The sequence below is a fragment of the Miniopterus natalensis genome, chromosome 18 (assembly GCF_054644295.1).
Source record: "Miniopterus natalensis isolate mMinNat1 chromosome 18, mMinNat1.hap1, whole genome shotgun sequence".
Lineage (NCBI taxonomy): Eukaryota > Metazoa > Chordata > Mammalia > Chiroptera > Miniopteridae > Miniopterus > Miniopterus natalensis.
In genome coordinates, this window is record NC_142098.1 from 31,210,970 (window position 1) to 31,228,670 (window position 17,701).

Here is a 17,701-nt window from a genome sequence, read left to right on the forward strand (position 1 = left end):
TCTTCTAAAAAGGCTGATTTGGATTCTGTAAGTCTGGAGTACCGATCCGGCCTTTTTCATAAGTTTCCAGGCAATGCTGACGTCGCTGGTCAGGGGCCTAACTTGGAGTGATATCTCTGCCTTTTCAAGTTCGACTTTCCTTGAAGGCTCAGGTGAAATGTTACCTCTGTTTGGAAGCGGGACGTGTTGCTGCGACTAGATCGGGATTCAGAGAAGGCAGGGATGATCTAATTTATAATTATAGTTATTTGTTTATGTGCCTTCTGTTCCCTCCCAGATTCGTGTCACCAAGGGCAGGGACTGCATCTCACACTTTTCTTCAGTCCTCATATCTCATAGCATACAAAGCACCACATTATAAATGATAGGCACGGACTCGCTGAATGAGTGAACGATCTTAATGGGCACTTCTTGTATACAGTACAGGGTTTCTAACCACCTGCTGGTAATGTGCTAAATACGATTCCAAGGGGATAAAATATGCCAGCCCATCAAGATACGGGAGAAGAAATGGGCTCAGAATTCTCTCAGAATTTCTGAGGTGGGGATATATCAGAAGAGAGGTTTCTTGAGGAAATAAAATATCCTCCAAGAACAGCAGTTGGTTGTATAGTGCTTTAAAGTTAATAACCCAAGCCTAATTCTTTGTTAAAACCTAGAGTAGTTTTGTCTTACATTATCTCAATTCGGTAATCAAGAAAAAGATGTTGCTTAATTCTCTCCGCAGTCTGTCGCTGTTATGTGCAAGTCTATTGCTACCCCTAAGAAAATAATTTTCTTTGCTAACCATCCAGAAATCTGTGATTGACTGTTCCAAACGTTAGTCACACTTTTCCCTGTAGAATCCTTGCAATAACTGTTTCCTGTGCCTGGGATACATATCCTCCTGCTAGAGGCCTGATGAAGGCCATCTTTAAGTCTTGGCCCAAATAAGCCCTACCCTTACCCCACCAGTGCTAAATTCCCTTACTCTGCTTTCTTTATATTTTATCTTATTTTTTTTTTTTTTTTAGCATTTAATCCTTTCTGACACATCAGATAATTATTGTTATGTACATTGTTCATAAATTCTTCCCCATGGGTGGAATTTCTTAGGCTGTAAATTGACATCATCTCAACAGCTACAAGAGTATTTGGTCATAAATATTCAATAACATTGAATAAATATCTATTTAAAATTCAGTATTTGCTTAATGAAGGAATGATAGATGGAATAAATGAATGAACAGAGAACACTTACACCAGGACTGTTAACGTTTATCATTTGGCTGAGAGAACATTGGCTAATACCTAATTCCGTTGTATAATTAACTGGTAGTATAATAGCATGCTTAGTTTTCAGACACCTTCAAATATTTGAACTGGAAAGTTCACCACAACTCGGTGTAATGAAATTACCTTTCTGTTTTCATAAAGTGTAGCTCGAAGCACAGACGGAGGACATACATTTCCTGCTACCTGCAAACTGTTAAAAAACACACACATATGAATCGTAGCTTGACCCTGCGTTCTAGTCCAGAGTGCTTGTCACTGCGGTGTTTTTGTGCAGCTATCACAGGAATCAACTTTCTGCTCTTGGTTTTTACTATGTTAATGCATCTGCCCAGATGGACCCTTCGTATATCAAGATGGCTCAAACGTGATGGGGCCGTCTTACCTGAGAGAGCTGAGTACATGTCTCCTCTACCCCAATGTTTTGTTTTTTATCTCTCAGCCTGCTTTTGTTGGTTGGTTGGTTGGTTCAGATTTTTGTTTTTGCTTTTTAATCGAGAGAAGGTGAAAGGGTATTTGTGGCAAATTATTTTACCCCAGGTATTTTTCTGGGGCAAAGTCCTTTCTGTGAGTATGGCTTTGTAACTCCACATCGAGGGGTTTGTAGCAAGTTCAAATATACGGCAGATATTCTAGCCCAGCCGGCATGGCTCTGGTTGAGCATCGACCTAGGATCCAGGAGATCGGGGTTCGATTCCTGGTCAGGGCACATGCCCAGGTTGTGGGCTTGATCCCCAGCAGGGGGCGTGCAGGAGGCAGCCGATCAATGACTCTCTCACATCGTTGACGTTTCTATCTCTCTCTCCCTCTCCCTTCCTCTCTCTGAAATCAATTAAAAAATATATTTAAAAAATATTCTATAACTGCAAGGGATTTGGCTGTTCTTTGGAATGAGTTGTACATGAATTTCAAGCCTGCGGTGCATCAGTATTTTTAGATTTTTTGACTGCAGGGAAGTGAGACAGTTTCTCTCTACCTTTGTTTTGCCATCTGTAAAATGGCCACGGAGACAAACTGAATGATAAGCTTGGGCATCTATCACTATTAGCTTCCTTTTTTCCGTCTCTCCCTTTGCCTTCATTTTCCATGTTAGCCTGAAACTCTACTCATTGTTATTCTTATGATGAAATGACTTGTTTAATTGCCTTAATACATTAGGTAATTAATTCTTTTTAGTGTTGAGCAAATTCCAACAATTTCCTGAAAAGGAATCGTCATGAAGGTTTATGTGCAAGAAATTAAAAGTTGCACAATCTTTTTGTTCTCTCATAGTTATGAAAAATAACCTAGATAGGCAATATTTGAAGTTACAAAATTCTGAATTGCTCCCATGCATTCAATTAGAAATAAATATGGATGTTGGGATGAGAGACTACACAGTGAAACTCGTTAGGAGGGGTGTTTTTTTTTGCGGGGGGGGGGTTTCCAATAGAGAATGCTGAGAGCCATATCGTCACTAACGATCAAGACTTCAGTGGGGAGAAATCCTGAAGAGATACGTAATAAATCAGAGTCAACCCCATCACAGGAAAAACAGTAACTTGTGGTGCTGCGAATGCGTGACCTGTAATGTCAAGGTGGGAACCAGGTGGGGAGGAAAATTATTATAACAATTCCTAACGTCGTTTCACTGAGTCAACTCCACCTATAATTTAGGCCATTTAAATTTGGTCGTAAAACACAAGTCAGAATAAAAAGCAATGTTTGTTTTAATTGAATGGTTACAGCATATATTAGGACCTACCCCATGGCCACTGGTAGTTCACATGCCCTACCCCAGCCTTGTTTTATTTTTATTTTATTTATTTATTTTTTTAATACTCACCCATGGATATTTTTTCCATTGCTTTTCAGAGAGAGTGGAAGGGAGGGAGAGAAACATCGATGTGAGAGAGACACACTGGTTGGTTGTGTCCCGCACATGAGGTTTGTGCCCTTGACCAGGAATCAAACCGGAGACCCTTCACTCCGAGGGCTGATCTCTAACCACTGAGCCAAACCAGTGAGGGCAGCAGCCCTTTTTTTTATGATGGTCCACTTGCAGGCCAGGCATTCATTAGCTTGGGAGACCGATTCGTTTTTCTCTCGAGTAGCTGTGTTAAAAACCACTCCCTTCCAGGGAGCCAGGATGTGCCTCGGTGTATAAGCAACTCTTACTCTCTCCCCTTTTGCCTGGTAAAATACAAAGTTTCTTTTCTTGAAGAGAAAAAAAAATTATTTGACCTGGTTTCAGCCATCCCTGGGATAACGGCTATGGGGAAAATGGTGTGTGTGGAGTTTGATAGGAGGTGGCAGGACTCAGAGAGGCTGAGTCAGTAAGACTAGAGCAAAATACAACACGGGGTGAAAACAAACTCTTGTACGTTCTTTTTAAATCCAGCATTTTGCCTGGTGTTTTCATGTATGATTTCATTTGGTCCTGTCAGTAGGCCCTTCAGATATTATCTTGACTTTAAGGAGTCCTGTTGTCATCGGAGAAAAAATGCGCCTTGTTTTTCCCTTGGTCCAGTCCCCTTCCCCCAGTGTTTTGCAGGGAACGTGCCTGTCGTGTCCGGCCTTCTCTCTGCTCCCCTCCCTGTTATGAATAACCAGCTAATCACAATGGCATCAGTACTATGCGCCAGGTACTGCTCTATGTGCCAAATATGACAGCAAACCAAAAGACACCTAACATTCTTACCCCCTCAGAATTTACATCCTGTAATGGTAACCGGAGTTTGCCGAACCATAACCTGCTTACCGGTTGAAGTCTCAGTTTCTCCTGCTAGAGGCGATGCTAGGCCAGGTTCTTTCTTTCTAGAATCAGAGCTTCATGGAGAATGTGGAAAAACAGAGCCACCATCAGTGCGGCCGTCCAAATCCTCCCAAGCTCCCTGGTGTGGACAGAGAAAGTTTCTTAAATGAAGGAGGAGATTTTCTCACTATGGTTCTTATCATATTGAGCCTGCCCAAAGCTCTAGGGTTCTTTCTGTTCTGTTTTTTTCCCCCTAATAAATATTTCTGGGCTCAAAACCAGACCCACTGAGTTGAACTTTACCACACATTGTGCTATTCACAGGAATTCAAGAAAAACTGCCTAAGTTTTCACTGGAGCTGTTTTAAATGAGGCGAATTTACCATTCTCCCCTCGGTCAGTATTGTAGGGTCCCGCTTGAGTAGCTGGGATTCCATAGACTCACTCATTCCCTACATAAAAGGGAATTAGAAAGAAAATGACATGTTTCCCCTCGAATAGACTATCCCCTTCTCATCGCGTCGCTTACAGGAGTACAGTCAGTGTCTGGCCGCTGACCTCTGGGGCCATTGTTCTTGGCATCTCCACCCTGGATGCCAACAGGCCTCTACTGAGAGTCAAGACCGTTTCCAGTGGTCCCCAAAGAAAAGGAGTTGGTCTCATTTCATTTCCATATTGGGGATGAATGCTCAGGTTTTTAAGTAGAGAAAGGAGGCAGTTGATTGTAGAGAAAGAAGGTCAACCCACCTGTGAATTGATCTGCAGGTCTGTGTGTGTCATTCGCAAGCATGAGGGAAAACAGGCCGGGTGGGGAGAGGACACTTAACTAGAAGGGCTTCCCCCTTCCAACGTTTCTCTCCTTCGCTCTGTCTGGTTTCATTTCTGCCCATCAGTTTCATCCATACCTGAGGGTCCGCACCCCTAACCCCATATATGTGTGAATATAAGAGAATGTTGTTGTTGAGGGTTTTTTGTCATCGTTGTTGTTGGATTGCTATTTGGTATGTATTGTCCTAGAAGAGAGTCTGGCACCCAGGGAGTATAAGGTCAATACGTGTTGATTGACTGGAAGGTGGAACAGTGACCTTAAAAATTACCATTATTATGTGTTAAATGTTTATGGGGGAGAAAAGGCATGTTAACTTGATCCATGGGGTTGTATAAAAATGAGAGCACGGTGCCTGAAAGTCAGTGTTGAATAGCAGAAAGTGGTGTTTTTGAGATGATGGTGATGGCATTCTGATGCGGCAGGCATGGGTTATTAATGGAGCCAGGTTTCGGTTTGCAAGCAGGATTTCACTCTCCATTTGATTGTACTGAGAAAGGCCTATATGGAGAATCCTGCGAGCTCCGACCCCAATCCTACAATTGTCTCTGTCACCCAGTGGAGCACAGAAAAAGTCAACGGGAGTGGTTCATTCTCTCCACTGATTGATTCCAGTACTTTGATGGGGAAAAGTCTACATTAAAATGATCAATGTTTTTAGGGGAATGTGCCAACGTGCAGATAAATTTGATGACGTCTTACTTTGTTCAGAGATGTGCCCCAGTCATGCCAGGCCGTGTCAGGAAGGACACCACCACGACCAAGTGGACTCTATGCAGAATCAAAAATGCAGATGCCAACCATAGAGCTTGGCCTTTTGTTTGGAGTCCATTCCACTATTTTTTTGTTTTCTGATGTGTTAAGGAAAAAAAGCCACTTTTCGCTTTTGTCTTTGACCTGGTTTTATTTATTTTTTTTAGAAATTAAGGTATTTCTGGTAGCACACAGGGCTTTTTGCCATCTCCATAAAACAAATAAAACAAAAAACAAACAAACAAAACAAACCTCCAGCAGTTTTTCATTTTCACCACCACCTGAATTGTTTTTCTCACAACATTGAGGATTCCAGTATTGGCCTGTGTCCCTCAGCACTTTGTGTCTTTACCAGCATCTCTGCGGTTCTACATTGCAAAATGTCTGATGTGTCTACTAGGTCCAAGAAGAGCTTATTAGCCTTCCTTCAATAGGGTAGGTATTTTAAAAGTTGAGTTTTATGCAGTTAGCAACTAAGTTTTACCTATAACCAGAGAAAGAGGGATTTAGACATCCTAAATTGCATAATGTCTTTATGAACAGGTGCTCTGCTTGCCTTCACAAACACAATTATTAAAAAAAAAGACATAGTCTGACTGGTGTGGCTCAGTGGTTGAGCATTGACCGATGAGCCAGGTGGTCACAGATGATTTCCAGTCAAGACACATGCCAGGTTGTGAGCTTGATCCCCAGTAGGAGGCGTGCAGGAGGCAGCCGATCAATGACTCTCATCATTGATGTTTCTATCTCTCTCTCTCCCCCTCTCCCCTCTCTGAAATCAATTATGTGTGTGTGTGTGTGTGTGTGTGTGTGTGTGTATATATATATATATATATATATATATATCTTTTTTTAAAAAATACACACTGCTTTCTGATACTTATAGATTTACACATTTCACCCAACGTATCCTACATATCTTTTTTGTTTCATTCAAAGAATATGTACTATATCTATTTACCTTTCTAATATACATTGATATACAGATGGTTTTGTGGATACAGATGCAGTTGGGAGAAGTACCGATGTATAGATGTAGCCATGCGTATCTATGTTTACATTCTCATATAGTCAAGCCATTTAATATTAACTTCTGGAAATAAATCAACATCACCCATTTCCTTACCATGTCCTTGACCCTGAGGTGGAGGGTTGAACTGCAATCACTCCAAACACCTCTGCTAATCATTTACCTTGAATTATGCATTTGCTTTTTAACTCAACATCTTGGTCCACTGTCACAATAAATGCAGAATTTATTGTGGCCAAAGCATAGACTGAGAAAAAGCAGTCTCAAGGGATCTGTCTGGCTTTGTAAGATAACACATTCTTAATTACCATACCTGAATTCTTCTGGGCACCGACTCCTGCAGGATTAGGGTCATTTCATGGTAATATTTTGTCCATTGCTCAACAAATACAGGCTTAATTTTCTTGGGGAAATAATGAACATACTACACTACAGAGTGATGGGGGAATAATTAAATATTTTTCTTATATCTATGATGGTAGCTTCTACTACTAACTCCCCCACTGGGAATAACTGTAAAATTAGGGGGGAAACAGTGTTTGAAGACAGCCGGTACTTAAGAAGCCAAGATACCAGAGAAAGGAAACCAACTGAGGGGACTCCAAATACAGCACTGTTTATTTCTTCTGGGGCTTTAACTGATTGAACTCACAGGGCATAGAAACCAAGCAGAAATCAGTGACCTGGAGTAGATGATGGTCTCATGGGACTGTGGAGACAAAGTTATATACTTCAGGCCTACCAAGGTGTCCAGAAATTGAGAGGCCAAGTCTGCAGTGAGGTAATTGAAGAGAAGCTGTCGGAACATTATGGTGACTTTTCCCCATGCTGCACTTACCAATTCTTAAAATGTACAGGAGTAAGAGGATTTGAAACCTATCAGACAGCATGTGCTAAGAGGCTAAAAAAATGAAACAAACATTTTAGCAATTGGGCAGACAGGATGGGCTCTAGAAGTAAGGGAAACCCAGAAATTAAATTAGCTTTTACAGATTCTGAAAGTCAGTCTTGACAGTATCAAGGTGCGCTATCGATGCATATCCTTCTGCAAGGAGACAATCAAACCCTGCATGAAGGAAGATTATATCTTTTCCTGTCTAATTTCCAAAATTAAAGCCCAGATACAGGAAAGGTATAATAAATTGGCGTAAACAACCAATGCTTTGTAAAGGTTCTTGCTTTGTACGTAGCATGTTTGAAATATTACTTAAGGCTTATTCTAATAAATCAAGGACACATAGATACCTGTGACGTTTAAGATTACTACTAGAATACTGTTAATATAAGACTAGATAACTAATTGGCAATAGAGGAAGTAGAATGATTGAAACGTATGAATCCAAAGAGAGATAGAAAGGAGAGAAAATAAGAAATAACTCATGAAGAAATTTTAAAGATTCAATGATAAGAAATTAAAATCCAGATATATAAACATCCATAGTAAGTGTAAGTAAACGACATACCTCAATGAATAGACATTGTCAGACTAGAAAAAAGAACACCAGTTTTCAAATCATGTATCTTACCAGAGATAAACCTTAACTATAAGAACACCTAAGGACCGAAAGGATTGAAAATGGTCTGTGCAAATTTAAGCCAAAGGAAAGTAGTTCAGCTATAGAGGAAGGAGGAAAAATATTACCAAAAAGAAAAAGAAAAATTTCACAGTGATACGTGATTAAATTCAGCCGGGAGAAAGAAAAATCCTAACTTTGTATGTGCCAAAGAATATGCCTGACAAGTACTTAAGCAACTGACAGAAGCAAAGGGAGAAGTAGACAAATTAATACTTGTAGGTAAAGATCTTAACCTATAAGCGTCTACGGACCAAACAACTAAACCAACAAAAATAGTAAGGATAGGAAGTGTTTGAATATCCTGATTAGTAAACCTATCTAATCGAAATGTAAAAAACACGGCACTCAAAATTTAGAGAAAAGTCTTACCAAACACACGGGAAACATTTACTGACAGTGGTCGAAACGGGGCCCTAAAGTGAGTCTTGACATGTGCTGAGTACACTTTCCTAATACAGTGAAATTAAACTAAAAATAAATAACCAAAAGAAAATTTTCCCAAATATAGGAAATTAAGCTATAAACTTACTTCTAAATAATCCGAGATTCAGAATAAAATCACCAAGGGAATGAACACATTCTGAGAATGAATGATAAAATAATGACGCGATACCACTTGTGGAGTACAACTCTCAGTGCCCAGAGGGAAATTAGCCTTACCTGTCTACAATGGGGAAAAAATGCTAAAAATCAATAGCCTAAGCACCCACTTCAAAAAGACTCTAAGTGAACAGAAAATGAAAAACTAGGAGAGAGGTGAAGATAAATATAGGATGCAATATGAGATTGAAAACATGTACAATAGTGAAATTCAACAAAGCCCAAAGCTATTTATTTGAAAAGATAAATAAAGTTAATAAAAACTCCCAAGAAGAAATTAGAAAAAGTACAAGTCACCAACATCAGCCATGATAAAGGAAAGATCATTACAGATTCAGTAGACGTTAAAAAGATAATAATTGCATATTACTAATACACCGATGCCAATAAGGATTTTTTTTTAATCGCAAGAAAATTTTAATATCACCACATTTGGTTGCATATCATTTCTACAGCAAAGGAGGAAATGATTTATATAGCTACTGAGAAATGTTCTTCCAGCAGCTATTTAAAATACATGTGAAATAGGCTAAGTTGGAAAATGCAGTCTTTTCAGACTGGCATAAATAAAAAAAAACAAAAATATGTCTATCACTTTCTGTATTGAATAAATTAAATCCGTAATTACTAACTCTCAACACACAAGTTGTCATGCCCAAGTGCATCTGACACAAGCTCTCTCCGAGAAGTAAGGGAGGGAGCATTCATTTCCACCGCGTGCCAGGAGCCGGCGTGAGCTGCGAGCGGCTGCCCGACGGGAATATCAGGAGGAGCCCGGCCTGCCCCGAGCTGCCCCGGGGGGCATGTCAGCGATTCACAACCGCTGGTGTAGAAATACAGCGTTGCACCCAGGGAATGCGGGGCACATGACTACACTTGAAACTCTGTTGGTACAAATTAAAATATTCAGAGGAAAAAACATAAGATCAAGCTCGACAGATGCACAAAGGGCCACATACTCATCTCTAGTTCGTTAAAAAAAAGCTCTGTGTACACTAGAAATCCAAGAGAACTTCATCTGGTCAAGGGTAGCTATGAAAAACCCTAGCAAAGATCAGGCCTTATGGTGAAATATTGAAAGCTCGCTCGCGGAGATTGGAAATGCGAGAAGGCGGTCCCCTGGTGCTCCTTTGACCAGTCAGCTGCAGGTTTTCGCCACAGACACAGGGAGAAAGGACAGTGCACATACCGGGGAGGGAGGAATGAAGCCGCCACTACTCCCAACCACACGATCGAGCACTAAGCACTTCAACAGGACTGCTTACAGGGAATGAGTCCAGTTTGCACGATCATTAGAATCATTATCAAAGGATAGGATTTTTATTTTCTAGAAAGCTCCAGGAAATAAAACACAAGTACTACTCATAATACTAAAGTGACTTCAGTTAAATAGTAACAAAATCTAATGAGGGATGTGCAGGGCCTCTAACCAGAAAACTGGAACACGTCACTGAAATGAACTCGGATCTAAGTAAATAAATAATAGAGCATATCCACCGTTCACTATTGGGGGATTCAAATATAAAACACATCAGTTCTCTTTCAATTTATCTGTAGATTCTTTGCCCTATCGATCAAAATTCCAACAGCTGTGTGCGTGTGTGGGCACACAATTTTTCAAGTACCACTAAAATGTATATAGAAATTTAAAGGGAAAAATAATGAAAAAAATATGTAACAAGAAAAATGAAATTGTTGATCTCACCGTCCTTATAATTGCAATATATGAGCATTTGTTCTATAGAGAGTTATTAAGAGAGCGCTGCATGAGCATAAAGAGAGAAAAACAGAACACATGGAACAGAAGGTTCCCGAACAAAGATGCTCAACTGATTTACAACAGAGATACCGCAGGTGGACTTTCACTCGTATCGACTGGATTGCGAATTGGGTCTCCGTAGTAGGTAAAATTGAACCTTGGCCCTTCAGACAATCACTATTAGTAATCTTCACATAGGTCAGAGATGGAAATGTCAAAAATAAAATAATTATGCCTTCTAAAAGATATCAGAATTTTCAAATTCTGAATCAAGCCACAGAGGGGGAGAGGTATAGTGATACCCACACCTAGCAAAGGACTCCTATTTTTTTAATATAAATATGCAAATCAGTTACTAAAACACAGGCAACCCAACTTACAACCTGGCCAACACTTGAACAGGTGCTTCACTAAAGAAGGTATCCAGGTGGCCAGTAAGCATAAGGGGTCCTTAACATTTACTCATCAGAATATTGCAAATTAAGATCTATCTGAAATACAACTACACACCTCTGCAATGGCTAAAATTATACATGAATAATAAATAACTGGCTTTACCAAGTATTGTTAAAGATGGGTAGCAACGCGAATTTTTATGCACTAATGGTCAGAGTGTAAATTGGTATGTCCATATTTTTAAAAAAATATTTGGAAGCAGACACTGAAACGGAATGGATGCATAGCTTAAAATCTTTTACTCTATTCCTAAGCATATAATATACCTAAGTTCACATATTTGTGCACCAAGAGAAATACACTAAGTATTCATAGTGGCACTTTTCAGAATGGCATGAAACTGAAACAACACAAATATCTGCCAGAATGAGGGCAAATAAATAAATTGTGGTATATATACAATACAGTTATTGTGGTATATATACAATACAGTTATTGTGGTATATATACAATATAGTTATTGTGGTAAATATACAATACAGTTATTTTCCAAACAGTGGAAAAGAATGAACGATAGCTACATGCAAACACAAGAATGAATTTATAAATACTATATTGAGCTAAAGAAGCCCAATACAAAAGTGTATACTCTATTCAATTTTTATAATGTTCTGCAGAAGGCAAACTAATACATTGTTAAGAGACCGAGTAGAGGTTAGCTCGAGGGACAGAATGACTGAGAAACGCTACATAGGAGGCTTTGGGGATGCTGGTTATGCCAGATATCTTGATCTGGGTGGTGGTTACATAGGGATGATAATTTTATAAAAATACCCTGGACTACAACCTAAAGATGTATGCTGTTTATCGTTTGCATGGGTTATTTCCCCGACTGAAGTTGACCTCATGCAAAAATAATTTATGGGAGTTACCCAAGAACTTTTTTAAGATTATGATTCTATTTCTCAATATAAATTCACTCATAGAAAATTTCATGTTAATAGAATCATCACACCTTTCTTTTGATGTTGTTTGCTATTGTATTGCATTGTCTGGGAAGTGATCCATATTTAAATTATGGTGTGTTTTTAATGATTATGTTTTACAAGTGCTATGCTAAAGAGAGCCTGGGGGAAATAAGCAAGTTTTTGTTTGTTTATTTATGTTTGGTGTTTTTTTTTTACTTGTTGGTCAGACTACCCTGGGTTCCTTTTCCAGCTTTACCACTTCCTGCCTTTGAGTGGATGTGGGCAGGCTGACTAGAGTCCACATAATTGGATATTTTTTTAGGCTCATTGGCTATTTAGAAAATGATACTTCTTTGCTGTCTATTATGATATGTAGCTCATATAAATTGATTTCGCTCCTTCCATAGTCTGAAATCATTTTCCCATTTGAGAAAGAGTCTTCATAGTAAACCAATACACTTCAAAGAGAGAGTCTAGAACAGATCGTGCAGCGCATGCTGGGTAGTTGACCATATTCATTGTCTTCCGTAATGAAGCACGTGTGTGTGTGTGTGTGTGTGTGTGTGGAGAGCACAACTGTTACTGCAAGTTGACATCGAACCAGCATTTACACTGAATATGAAATAAACCTATACATCAATTCCTCTGAAAGTATGAGTCTCCATAATTAAGATTCTGTTTTATAAGCGGTTTAAGTAGAATTGCATTATAAAAATAATCTCCAGAAATTTAGTCCCAGTAATCTTGAATCAATCCTGTTGGAAATAATTAAGGGAAAACTAAAACCCGAGGATTTTGTAATAGAAACATAATGCAGTTAGTTGGCAGAATTAGAGGTTTTGCAAAGACGACTTAGGTTACCAATGGGGACATAGGGCATAATAAACTCATTATAGAATTTTAGTTCCTTACCTCTTATCGTCTGGAGAAAGATGAGATGCACAAGAAAATTATCCACATGTACTCAGGGCTGTGAAAGGAGGAAACTGATATTGAGTCTCAAACTCGGCAGAAGCGATGCACGGTTGAAGGGTGAGACATACCTTCAACAGAGCAGACAGAAACCACATATGTACACACACACAACAACAAAACCAAACAAAAAGAAACAGACAACAGAGACGAAAACTGTAAGCACAATTAAAGAATTAAAAGCAGGCTATATAACCTAGTAACAGGAAAATAGAAAATGTAGTATTTCCATTCTCATTAGTACTAATTTTTCATTTATAAGTTGTCTTTAAAAAGGACTGAAGCAGAGTCTCCATGTGAGAGTCCTTTCCTCCAGCGAGTGTAAGGGATTTTCAAATATGTGCAAGTCCTCAGTTTCCTCATTGCTCTCCCTTTCTTGAGAGAGCCACTCCGTGGTTAATTTAACAGAAAAGCAAAGACGTGTCTGCTTTGCTCATGGACACCCAAGCCCTCACGTGATCCCAGCTCTAATTTTATTTTCAGCCACTGTGTAAATACGACTGAGAGTTTAAGGAGTAAGATAGAGGGACTCCTCTTGATAGTCTGGCTTGCTGGAATTCTCACAATCCTGTAGCTGTCAAAAATTATTAACATTCTGGTGGTCAGCGGTTTCTTCTATGCCCATTACAAGGCAGACATTTCTTGGTATGTATTTGAGGGCTTCAAAAGACGGTGTGTGGCCTGGTTGGTGTGGTTCAGTGGTTGACCCATGAACCAGGAGGTCAGGGTTTGATTCCCGGTCAGGGCACATGCCCGAGTTGAGTTGCAGGCTCGATCCCCAATAGGGGGCGTGCAGAAGGTGGCCCATCAGTGACTCTCTCATCGCTGATGTTTCTATCTCTCCCTTCCTCTTTGTGAAATCAATAAAAACATATATTTTTTTGAAAACAAAGATTGTGTGTGAACCAGGCATTAATACAGTTGCCGCAAGAATGAAAAGGTAAAGCATAAAAAAAAATACTGTAAGGAGAAAAAAATAGTCAAAAATATCCCCTGCTGGTGTCCATGGGCTACTATATTCTAACTGGCTTGTATGCTAATATCCCATGAATTGGTAAATGATCACTACCGATTTAGAAATTATGCAATCACTTACGGACAAAATGTACCACAAAAAGTTTTAACTTTAGTCACCAGAGAGCCTAAGTCCACCGCTGAAGGGATGATTCTCCATGGCCTGTTGTTTAAAATTTCCCACCCGTTTAATTTTCGATTTCCTAAATTGCTAGCTTTCCGATCCTGTGTTCAGTTCACGTCTCCTGACTTTATAAACTTCCACAGGCCCTCCATCCGCTCCCCGATTATAAATTCTCTTAGCTTGCATCCCCCCGTTGGCTGGAATTTACTGCTCCTGGCTTCCACCCTGCTGCCTCCAGAAGGCTCGAGGATTATTTATTGAGCCTCGCTGGTATATCTAAATTTGTCAGATCATGTTTTCCCCTCTCACAGCCTGCAAAGAAGAGGCTGTTTACTTCATTGGATGCCTGTGAAAACAGCAGCTCACGGAAACTAGTTAGAAGCAAATTCCCAAGTAACTCAGGCTTGGCAGTGTTCCATTACCTTTGATTATGAAAGGGCAGACTTAATGGGCAATTCATGAGGCTCTGTGACAGAGAGGTGACAGGGAGTCACTGTGATTCAAATGGCAGAAGTCAAGGAGTTGTTTAGACGAGGTGCCATTTCAACCTTTCCTTTCATCAGATGTAAAAACTGTCTGGCTTCCGTGGCCCACTGCAATGGGCTTTTCCTTCCAGACCACTCTGCCACCTCTCCGGTGTTTAGAAAATTAATCTTTAATGAATGCTAATCATATTTCTAATTATAATATCTTTATATTTAATGTTTGTGTATCAGATGAAAGGCAAACATTTTGGGGCCAGTCACAAAGGACATGAATAATTTTCTTAGAAGCCTAATTAATTAGTTTTATTGCTCTACCACATCTTTAAAACGTGAACTGCCACCATTTCATTAATTTAGATAAAAGTGAATTTTCAACATTTAAATATGACACGTGTTGAAAACTGTGATAAGCCGAAATAATTTTAATCCTGCATGTTCATCTCATAGAAATAACAATAACACATTTTGCAGATATTTGGGGGAGGTGGGGTATTAGTGTCTTGTTTATTCCATTGTTTTTATTCTTACTTTAACACTTTCAAGAAATAACCATAGTAAATTTCTGGGACAGTCAACCAAATTTAAAAAAAAACGAAACTTTTCTTGCCAATCAATCTGCTTTATTGCTACCTTTTAAAATTGTAAATTGCAAGGAATATTTCACTGGCTGGCCAATGATCACATGAGATCGCGCACATTCATGAGCTTATAACAGAAGACTCTTCCTGACGTGGCCTCAGCTTTCTGTCCTGAGGTCACCACCAGCCACTTCTCTGGATGCGCCCGCCTTTGGGGCTACTGATTATTTTGACAAGGGCATGGTCTCCGGGCTTCTGGGCCTCTTGAATGTGGCCGACTCTCTCTGAAAGCCTCGTGTGCCTTTCTTTACCTAGGCTACTTCTACTCATAATTTAAAGCTAACTCATGGGTCACCCCCCTCTTTTAAACCTTTCCTGTGACTATAGGACAGTGTCTCTCTTTCGTACATCCTTCCACTGCATTTTGCAAAGGAATAACACGTAGGGTGCATGGGGCTACAAACAAACCATTATAATGTGGTATTTTCTTGAGCACTGCAGATCCCTTCATTTTAGTAGCTTTGTCTTAGTAACTGGGAATACGGGAGCAAATATTTATTGAAGAAACAAAGAGAAAAAGGCTAAAAGAATAAATGAATGAATGACAAAATTATCAGAAGGAAATCAAGAGTTAGTTAACCTCCTTGAGCTTATGTCTTATAATATTTTGAAACATGAATTCAAGGAAGGACATACAACTAAATTAATTTCACGTATCTCTGTTTCCCGGGACAAGCCCAGGTTTGTGGTAGGATCATTCTGTAAGGTCACAGGTACCTCGGCTCTCGGGAAGAGGGAATGTGGCAGGCCCAGTGGTGGCCCTCAAAAGGATCTGTCCAGGTCTTAACCCTGGGGATCCGTGCAAATGCGTTGGCAAAGGGTATTTGCAGACATAATTAAATTAACAACCTTGGGGTTATTTTTCCCCGAGCGATCTTGGTAAAGGCATGTAATTCTTTGGGTGTCAGTGTCCGTCTGCAATGTGGGACCCACGTGGCCCGCTCCAGAGCTCCTTGGCGAGGACTGGCCGAGATGTGATTCCGTGCGGTGCCTCCGCTGTGTGTGTGACACTAATGATGTTGACGATTACAAAAGGCAAAGGCCCAAATGCCCTTGACTACGTGCCCAATGCCATCGGAGCACTTCTAATTTTTTTCTCGTATAGTATTTATCGCAGTTCTGTAAATGACGTGGTAAGTTCTTGAGTTGCAATGACCTCAGGGATGAAATGAAGTGAAATAAATTGTTCAGGGCCACGCAGGGAGTCGGAGGCATGGATGGAGCTCCAGACACCGTTTACTGCAAACACTAGATCTCCTCCTACTCCCCAGCAGCTACTCTTCAGCTCATGGTCAGGCTAGAAAAGAGATGCACATTTGTAAGCAATTGTAATACATACCCTGTTTGAAATACATTATACTTTATGTACCTATTTTATTCAAGTAGATGAAGCATGAGACAGAAGTTCCTCATCTTAGGGTCCTGTGCTATACTTAACAGAACTTTTCCTTCCATCAAAAGTTGGGAGGTGCATGTAAATTCTTTAAATGAAGACTGAATGAATTCATTAGACGTAAGATAGGAAAAGACAAAGGATAAGGTGACACTTTTAAGGCGATTGGCTTGAGGTGGGGGAAGTGAGGCTCTGTTCCATTGCTGAGGTAGCGGGAATCCACAGGATGGTGTTCATCTGTCCTCAGTCACATTCCAACACTGGAGAGCAGCCGTGGTAGTTAACCAAGTTTAAATCTTGTCGCATTGCCAGTGGGGTTAACCAACTATAAATCTGTAACATGGCTCTGATCGTTTGCTGTGTGCTTTAGAAACACTCTCATATTTAACAGAAAACAATGAGTATTTGAAGGTTTTAGAGATCTGAATGTAATCAATTTTCAGAAAGGAGATTCGATATATCAAGTGTAAGTCTGTTTCCTCGCAATCAAAAGTCAAACACTTTTCCCCTCTTGGCTTGCTTATAAATATTCAGTGCCACAGAAACACAAATAAATAATTGGCCATCTCCAAAGCATTCTGTACAATTTACGAGATCAAAAGATTATACAATCAGAGTCAAACTATTGTATTTATTATAAATAAAAAATCGTCACATGGCCCCAAGCCAGCAATGTATTAATGGACTAGATTTCTCTGTGTGTGTGTATGTGTACGTGTGTGTGTGACTTTTTAAATTTAAGGACTTGAGGATTAAGGATTATGTATTAAATTCTCTGCTCTTGGAATTGACCTGAAAAGATTAGAGGATTATTATCTGTTTACACTGATGAATCTTTATGAAAACAATATTAAAATGACTTGGGCTTATTTTATCCAAAAACATCCCAAGATCAATTTTCAATAAAAAAATAAAATTCATAAAAAAATATTACCCCTTATCTTTAAGATTATTTATTTTATTGTTGTTAAGGATTTCTTAACAATTGATTTGGTTCTGCCCTTATGCTGGTTTTTCGTTCATCTTTAGCCAGTCAAACAAGGGATAGCACAAAAATTGGCTGTGTTCTACCCAAGATAAACAGAGAGCAATCTCTGTTGCATACAACTTTTTTTTTTTTCTTTTGTATAATGGACTTTATCAATAAAATAAAGCTTCCT

The 17,701-nt window shown here is 39.5% G+C and overlaps 1 protein-coding gene across 1 annotated transcript in view; it reads left to right on the forward strand.

Annotated features, from left to right (window-relative positions):
- Window positions 1-17,701, forward strand: part of CDH8 (cadherin 8) — a 130,030-nt gene that overhangs the window by 57,275 nt on the left and 55,054 nt on the right. The window lies entirely within an intron of this gene.